The sequence below is a fragment of the Rhinopithecus bieti genome, unplaced genomic scaffold, assembly GCF_001698545.2.
Source record: "Rhinopithecus bieti isolate Rb0 unplaced genomic scaffold, ASM169854v2 scaffold_865, whole genome shotgun sequence".
Taxonomy (NCBI): Eukaryota; Metazoa; Chordata; class Mammalia; order Primates; family Cercopithecidae; genus Rhinopithecus; species Rhinopithecus bieti.
In genome coordinates, this window is record NW_016803288.1 from 1,059,171 (window position 1) to 1,068,006 (window position 8,836).

The 8,836-nt window shown below is 37.2% G+C and overlaps 1 long non-coding RNA gene across 6 annotated transcripts in view; it reads right to left on the bottom strand.

The window, feature by feature from the left end:
• Window positions 1-8,371, bottom strand: part of LOC108529503 (uncharacterized) — a 49,333-nt gene extending 40,962 nt beyond the window's left edge. For 5 of the 6 annotated variants that reach the window (XR_001885557.1, XR_001885546.1, XR_001885559.1 and 2 more), the window contains exons 1-2: window positions 8,177-8,371; window positions 7,408-7,915 (exon numbers count right to left, since the gene is read on the bottom strand). This is a non-coding gene — a long non-coding RNA (uncharacterized LOC108529503). Of the gene's footprint in view, window positions 1-3,250; window positions 4,046-7,407; window positions 7,916-8,176 lie in introns of those variants that run through there. The other variant, XR_001885556.1, reaches the window with a different exon arrangement.
• Between the last annotated feature and the right edge of the window lie 465 nt (window positions 8,372-8,836).

Consider the following 8,836-nt stretch of genomic DNA (forward strand, 5'->3'; position numbering starts at 1 on the left):
TGTGCCTAGGTCATAATAAACACAACAAAATACAATGTATTATAAAAATATAATGTAACATATACTTTATTTAATATATTTATAAAATATATTTTATATTTATGCTATTATCATTGTAACAATACAATGATATAACAATACAATGATAATAGCAGCTCTTAAGCTTTCTAACATGCAAACAAACTCATCCAGAGAAAGAATAGTGATGATTTCTGTATTTGGTGTGAGCCTAACACAGATAAAACATTTTTCAGAAGAGGATTCAAGCAACTGAAGATCATTGTCCTAGAAGATGCTCAAAATTCATTCAGATCTTAGGAGTCTAGGATTCTAATACTGCCACTGTTTTCAACTCAATTTATGCAGGGTTTTGAAATAACAGCTTTATTGAGGTACGATTTGTAGGTCAGAAAATTTACTGTCTCAAAGTGTACAATCCAGTGATTTTTAGTATACTCAGAGTCGTGCAACAGTTATGACTATTTTATTTTAAAACATTTCATTACTCCTTAAAAAATCCTGTACCAATTAGCAGTTACTCCCTATTCCCTTAACTACTTCTTCCAAACAACCTCCAATCTACCTCTTGATTCTATAGATTTGCCTGTTACAGACATTTCATGGAAATGGACTCATGTGATATGTGATATTTTGTGACTGGCTTCTTTCACTTTACATGTTTTCAAGGTTTATTCATGTTGTAACACGCATAGGTACCTCATTCACTTTTATGACTTTATAACATCGCCTAGTATGGATATATCACATTTTGTTTGTCTGTTCATTAACTGATGAACATTTGGGTTGTTTCCACTTTTGGCTAATGCAAATAATGCTGCTATGAACATTTATGTCCAAGTGTTTTATATCCAGAAATGGAATCTGTAGGTGATAACTCTGCTTAACATTTTCGCCACATCCTTGCTTATACTTATCTTTTTTATTTTAACCATCCTAATGTGTGTGAAGTGGTAACTCACTGTGATTTTGATATACATCTCCCTAATGAATAATGACATTTGAGCATTACTTTTGTGTGTTTATTGGTCAGTTGTATATCTTCCTTGGAGAAATACTTAATATTTATTTGGAGAAATGTCTATTTAGATTATTTGCTCATCTTTTTGATTGGGTTACTTGCCTTTTCATTGTTGGGTTAAAATGTTTTTATGTAATACAAATTCCTTACTAGGTAATTTACAAACAGGTATTTTTTCATTTTGTAGTTTGCCTCTTCACATTCTTGCCAGTGCCCTTTGAAGAATAATTTTTTAATTTTGTGATAAATGTAAAGGTTTATTTTTGCATCCTTGATTCTATTCCATTATTCTGTTTCCATTCTTATGCCGGCACCACACTATCTTGATTACAATAGAATTATAGTAAGTTTTTAAATCAAAACATGTGAGTTATCGAACTTTGTTTGTTCTTAGAATTTTTTCCTCCAATCTGGGCTTCTTGATTTTCCATATAGATTTTATAATCAGCTTAATTTCTTCAAAAGAAATTACCTGAGATTTTGATAGAGATTTTATTGAATCTGTAGATCAATTTTGGGAGTATTGCCACCTTAGCAATATTAAGTCTTCTGAGGCATGAACATAAAATAGTTTTCCCTTTATTAAAGATTTTCTTTAATTTACCTAAATTAAAGAATCTTCTTTAACTTCTTTCAGTAAAGTTTTATAGTTTCATGTGTAAGTATTGCACTTCTTTTGTTAAATTAATTTCTGAGTATTTTAATCTTTTTTAATGCTATGGTAAATGGAATTGTTTTATTAGTTTACTTTTCATATTGTTTATTGCTAGTATAGAGAAATGTAATTGATTTTATATCTTGATCTTGTATCAGTTTAAGCTAACAGTAGGCACACCAGCCACACATACACAAAGATTAACAGAAACTCAATTTACTTGTGAACAGGTAAATTCTCAAGTAAAAGATGCTAATTTTTTCTTTTAACTCTTAAAAGTGTTGGTTAGAATTACATTTTCAACCTACCTTAATGTTGTGTTTGTCATTGAAAGACATTGTCAGATAAGACAGAAATCAGAATAATGGGTAGGAGCAGACAGATGAGAGCAGGTGGCATAAACCATGGTCCTAGAGGCCAGAACATGCTTTGCTTTTCATGGCCCTGACAGCTACCTTACAGTTTTATGCCATCTTCATATTATTCTTGCAATTAGAGAACATTAAAGACAGAAACAATTGAATTAATCAACAACATGCTAGAACAATAAGGCAACAAATCCTGTCTTAGTCGATGTGCTGTTTTCAGAAGTTTTTTTTCTAGGTTATAGCAAAACCTAACGAAATAAACAATTTTGGTTCAATCTGTGCTTCTTGTTTTACGCAGTTTTGGTATATTCTCCCCAAACCACTTCTGCTCTTATTCCCTGGGGACCCTATTTCATTTTCAATCTTAATGCCATTCTCATTTTCAAAATCGTTCGTGCGGCACACAGAAATAGAAATGCAGGCTACCTAAGTCAACCTGAAAAAGCAACTATCCAGTACATCCCCCATCCATAAATGACCGCTGTGACACTATCATGCTTTGCACACACCTCCCTTTCAGCCCTCTTCACACTCTGTTACAGCCATTCATTCACATATTTGTCCCCACAAACTCGTATGGAAAAGATCCATGTCATTTTCATCACTGCATCTCCAGAGCACAGAGCACAATGGCTAGCCCTTAGTGCATGCTTAGAAAATGTTTTCCAACTGAGTATGTAAAGGGAATTTCTTTTGAAACGCTCCTTTACCTTTCCTAAGTCCCAAAACAGCTTTACAAACATAATTGCTTTGGCATAATTTTTCTAAGCATTTCTTCTGACATTTCTTTTGGGAAATAATTTTACCAAAAGTCAATAGAGTTATTACCTGCTGTGTGGAAGACTGTGCCAGATGTTATGGCACATAGAACAGAGCTTTTGATCTAGCTGGTGACACAATGTATGTATGTGATAAAAGTCAGTGCAAACGTTGACCAAGCACTTATGTGCCAGGGATGGTGCTTTGATGAATGTAACTCATTTAAGTTGTGCAGTAAATGAACGCACCGGGCTCTAATCCTATTCTCTCTGACAGGTGAAGGAAAGGCAGGTGAGCTATGTCACTTGCACAAGGTCACTCAACTTATAAATGGCTAAGCCAAGATTTGATCCCAGGCAATCTGACCCCAGGACATATTTACATAACCAACAACCTACTTTGCACATACAAAGTCACAGATGATAATTGACAAGTAAATTTTTTTATTTCTCCAGAAATGTAGGGGGACAGATGATCACTATAGACCAGGATGTTCACTGAAGGATTCAAAGAGATGATAGATTTCAGTAAGCTGAAAAAAAGCTGAGCCAAATTTAAACACAGTAACAAGGAACTCTAGACAAGGGGAAACTGTGAACAGCACTAGAGAGCTTGGTGGAGGGTCCAGTCATTCTGAGGTAATGGTTAATACTACCCAATGTACTATTCTGGGCAATGAAGATAAAATAAGACAAACTGCATATTCTCATGGACCTTACATAACAAACAAAAAAAAAAAAAACAAAGACAGACTTATCTAGTGGAGAGATGTGCTATGAAAAAAGTAATAAAGCAGCATAAGGAAACTGAAAGGGACAAAGGAAGTGTTGCTATGTAATAAAGTGCATGCAGAAAACAGCCTGTCTGTGAAGGTGACATTCCACCTGCCACCCATCGTAGGAGAAAAGCAGGGAGACGTGAAAACCTGTGGATTAGGTATTTCCAGGGAGAGGAAACAGAATAACCAAAGGCCGTGAGGTAGAGCATTCTTATTGAGTGTGAAGAAAGTGAGGGAACGAATATGGTTGGAGTGCAGCCAGTGAAGAGGAGAGAGGTGGGAGGTGATATCCACAGGAGCTGGGGCCAGGATCTGTAGAGTCACATAAATCACTGCAATCGCTTTGAATTTTTCTCTGCTGAAGAATTTCCATCAGCTTCCCATCTGACACACACGAGCAATACATGAGTCTTCCATTTCAGAAAGATGACTCTGGCCAAATGCTCCTAGAATGAAGGAGTACATGAGCAGGTAACCAAGGACGCTTGAGGAGTCATATTCTTGGCCAGCTCATGTAGAGAATGTTCGTGTAGAGAAGCAACAGAAATTGAAGCTGAAGACAGTTCATTGAGAGTCATCTTGGTTGCCGTGCTGGCAAGCTTAGACTTAGACTCTGTGGCAACCAGAGGGTTTGCGGAGGACACTCCATCACTATATCAAATACATGATACAATGCTCCTATTTCCTGTTTCAAAAGTCTTCCTGTTCTATAAATATCATAGGACTGATAATATTCAGAAATGTTTAAGAAGTATATTCGACTAGATGAGATACAGGAAACGAATGAAACACAAAACTATCAGAGCAGCACTGTCACTGATCCTTAGCAGGTAAGATAAATTCCAATTTTATTTCAATAATACCAGACATCTTCTGAGCATTTACCATATGTTAGACACTTGGATACAAACTTTCTTTGGATTAGGTCATTGATTATTTATAAGAACTTAAGCAATCAGGTGCATCTTGATTCACAGTTGTGAAATCCGAGACCAGGAGAGGTTGGGCAACTTAGCTGTGGTTATAGTTAAGAAGAGGTGAGGCTTGGGAGTGGGTGTGCTAATATTGTGCATTTCTTTTTCAATATTACCATACTCCCGTATAAATATTTACAGTCAATTTACTTCACCCAGGTTTATGAACAATTTCTGGCAACTCCTAAGAATTTGTCTATAAGGGGTAAACTGATACCTCTGTAATACCTAAACTGGAAACCTGTGTTTAGAGTTTGGGAGAGAAAGAGGAGGAATAGTGGATCAATTAAGAGACCAGAAGAGGAGAAGACCTAGAAGAATGTGAGTCCTGCATGCCTCGTTGGTGATATTGGACCACAAAATAATAATTTGTCATAAAGCAAAATTTATAGATCTCAAGAAAAAAATTAAAATTTGTAGTTTTCTTCACAGGATCTTAAAACATTCTAATAATCACTAAGAATATTTGGTGAAGATTTAGTTCCCAAAAAAGGTAACTAAAAATGACTTGTCCATAGTCCCACACATGGTGAAGCTTAAGCTGTACTAACCTCACATACTCCTCTCCTATTTGGAGATTTATTTACTTTTTTACTTTTTATTATTTTTCCAACTCCGAATTCCATATCTGATTAGGAGGGCAGCCACCATGACAGAAAGCACCCAATTTTGCATCTTAGCCCTCCAACCAAAACCATATTTTACTCCTAAAGAAAACAGGACTTCCTTTAGGCTTAGGTTGCTGCGTTCACCTTTGCAAGGCTGGAGAGTTTTTCCATCAAATAAGCCTAAATCTACTTTCACCTTAGAAATCAGAAATAAATGTAATGCGTTCTTCACATTAAACATACAGCATATAAGCCACAGACAGAGTGTCAGGGAATTTCTTCTTGATCACATATTGTATTCATCAGTTGGAATTCATTTAGCAGAAAAGACCCCTTCTGTCCCCATGAGCCACCCCTTCTAGACCTGCTATGGCTAAAGGCGATTCCTGTTGACACAATTCATTTCTGTTTTCTTATCTGTATAGTAGATAGACTCCTACCACGTAAACGCCTCACACATGTTATGTCAGGTATAACTGGCAAAAACATTGTTTTCTTATACTAGTTTGAAAGGAAACTAGATCAGCTGTAGACAGCTTTGAAAAATTGAGTGCTCATTAAATTCAACAGCAGCAACAAAAATTTGGTTGTCCATCTCTTCAGGAAGGGAGTAGAGAGGGAAACCAGCTAATTCAATATGAATATGATAGAACACTGCTTAGGACTTTCCAAAGAATTGAATGGGAAGGGCATGAAGAATGAAAAAGCCATGAGACGAGACAGCAACCTGGGCCCAGCATCCTCACATCCCTCCTCTTAGCATTGTCTCCATAATCTACCTATGTCTCCAATTGATTATGTATCTATCCCTCTAGTTATCTTTCTATTTACATGTATGTATCATTTACCATCCATATCAATTTATAAACTATGTATGCAGATATCTGCCCATCTGTCTCTCTGTTCTTATTTTGAAATTTTCTTTATTTTGCAGGCATACATTGGGCACTTATTGTATTAGTCAGTTCCTTTATTAGTAGAGATATGATAGTCAATAATGTAAATACCTGGCCTTCATTAGCTTACAGTTAAATGGAGACAGACTGACAAGTGACCCTAATAACACTTCAGTGTGATGACCTCTCTCACGAGGTCAGCACATGGTGCTGTGGGGACATGGAGAAGTGATGCCTGAAGGATACTTGGTGGATGGATAGCAATTAAACAGTCAAGGAAGGGAGGAGGAACAGAATGCAGAGAGAATAGGGTGCATTATAATGTGCATAAGTAAAAGGAAAGTCAAAATCTGATTGATCTGAAAAGCTGTCTGTATTAGTCCATTTTCACACTGCTATAAAGTCTATTTTCACACTGGGTAATTTATGAAGAAAAGAGATTTAAAGCTCCACAGGCTTACAAGGAAGCATGACTAGGAAGCCTCAGGAAGCTTACAATCACGGCAGAAGGCGAAGGGGAAGCAAACCCATCTCCTATGCTGGAGCAGGAGAGAGAGCAAGGGGGGATGTGCCACATGTTTAAACTATCTCGTGAGAACTGACTCACTATCATGATAACAGCATGGGGGAAATCCATCCCCTTGATCCAATCACCTCCCACCAGGTCCCTCCCCTGGCATGTGGGGATTACAATTCGACCTGAGATTTGGGTGGGGACACAGAACCACACCGTATCAGTGTGTGTAGGACCAAGTTAAATTTTTGTTTCATCTCACTATGGGCTTGTTTCTCAACAAGAGACATAAATGTCACTAGAACTCCACCCAGAGCACCTGCAATCCAAACATAAACATGCAGTGTGGTTTCATTCATATTCCTGGAAATAGGAGAATGCTGATGTCATGCAAAACATTCAAACATCAACACAGACTTGAGTATACTGTCAGGTTATATGATAAACACAAACCTGGGATGTTGTTTGGCAATATGTGGAAAACAAATTACTGTTAACAGAGCAACTGATGGAAAAAGGCAAAATTAAAAGTAAAACTAGATACCAGGAAACAAAATAGGAAAGTCAGCCCAGCACTAGTATTGTATTATGTATTCCTTATTACTGCTTGAAGAGTTTGTGTTTTCATGTAATATATTGCTATCCCAGGCAAAAACAACTGAGAGCGTCAGTTGTTATCCAACTAGGATTAAGAATCTGGTTTCTACACTGACGTGTTGATCTAGCACGTTTTTCTCTTTGGGTTCGGTCTTCTAAACACAGCCTATTAAAAGATGCTTTAATTGGCATTTTGTTAGAAGGTTAATGAAAACTTACCAAAAATAGCTTGTGAAGGAAGTAGATAGGAACACAAAGTAGAAATACATCCTAATTGCACAAATTATTTTCTTTCACTCAGGCTTCTTTTCGGAGGCAGTTTTTAAAATACTGGGTCAATAACTTAGCCTTTGGCAGTCTTGCCTCTCCAGTGGCCTCCATTATTGCTTGAGGGATCTCTCTAACTCCTGCTCCATTCTTCTGCTTATATATTGTTGACTAAAAGGCTTTTTTATTCACCCAACAAATACTATTGATGATGCATTGCATATTTATCCTTGCTACACACAATTGCGGTTTGTTTGATTCTTTTCTGTTTGCCGCTTTTCCAAGAAATTACATTTTCATGTGCATCCTTTGAGAACTGCTTATAAATCCTACTTCTGAGAGGTTTCACTACAGTTGACTTTTATTCTTCTCCCAAACACAAAGCTCCTCATGGTCTATCTTGTGCTGGGAAACAAAGGTAAAATACACACGTAGTGCTTACCTCCAAAGAATTCATTGTCTGGTGGGAAAAAGAGATAAATAGAAAATTATAATAAAATCTGATATTTGAATTATTAATGATACAGAGTCAACGATAAAGACAAAGTAACACAGGCTGGGAGAAGGGCGAGGGGGAGTTCTCAATTCACAATACCCAAAACACAGATGGTTTTATGTCATGAAAAGGAATCGATCCTGTGAGTTAACTCAACTTACCTAATGAACTCCCCATTCAACTCCCCATTTGAATACTGTCTTTGCATTATAATTGTATACTTACTTTTATCTTGAAGCCACCAAGAAGTCATTAAAAATTTAAAATAAGAGTCTACTTATTTTGACTTCTGCTTCTTTATCTAGCTAGATTTCTCTTCCTGCTCTACCTTGGATTCTTTTGTTCCCATGACTTGCTCCTTCACTAATCCGCACACCCGCTCTTCTCTCTCTGAAGCAAGTGGGGCAAGTAAGGAGGCTACCAAGGTCTGACTCACAGAGAACAAGAGTTCAGAACGCATCATAATCACCATCATCATCACCGTAGCAACCATCACATTTGTTGAGCATTTAGTAAAGATGTGTAGTGGGTGGTGTGTGGTTTCACTGATATCCTTAGGAAAGCTTTATGTCAACTCTATTAAGTTGGAATTATTCTCTTTGTTTTGTAGATGATGAAGTAGGTGCTCAGAGAGTTCCTGACACTTGGCCAAGGTCGTTCAGCTGGGCAATACCTGAATCATTTGGGCATAGGCTGGGGACATGGGTCAGATGCTGTGTTCACCAAAACTGGAGCTCTCAAGATTTGCCTGATAGTGAACCTAGGACTGTCATTTTGGAACTACTTAAATCCTGCTTTTCTGTTTCAATTCCAGAAGTCCTGGCTATGAGAATGAGGGAGAGGCCAAGAGCACGGAGCAGGCAAAGCTGGCCAGACAACCGCAGG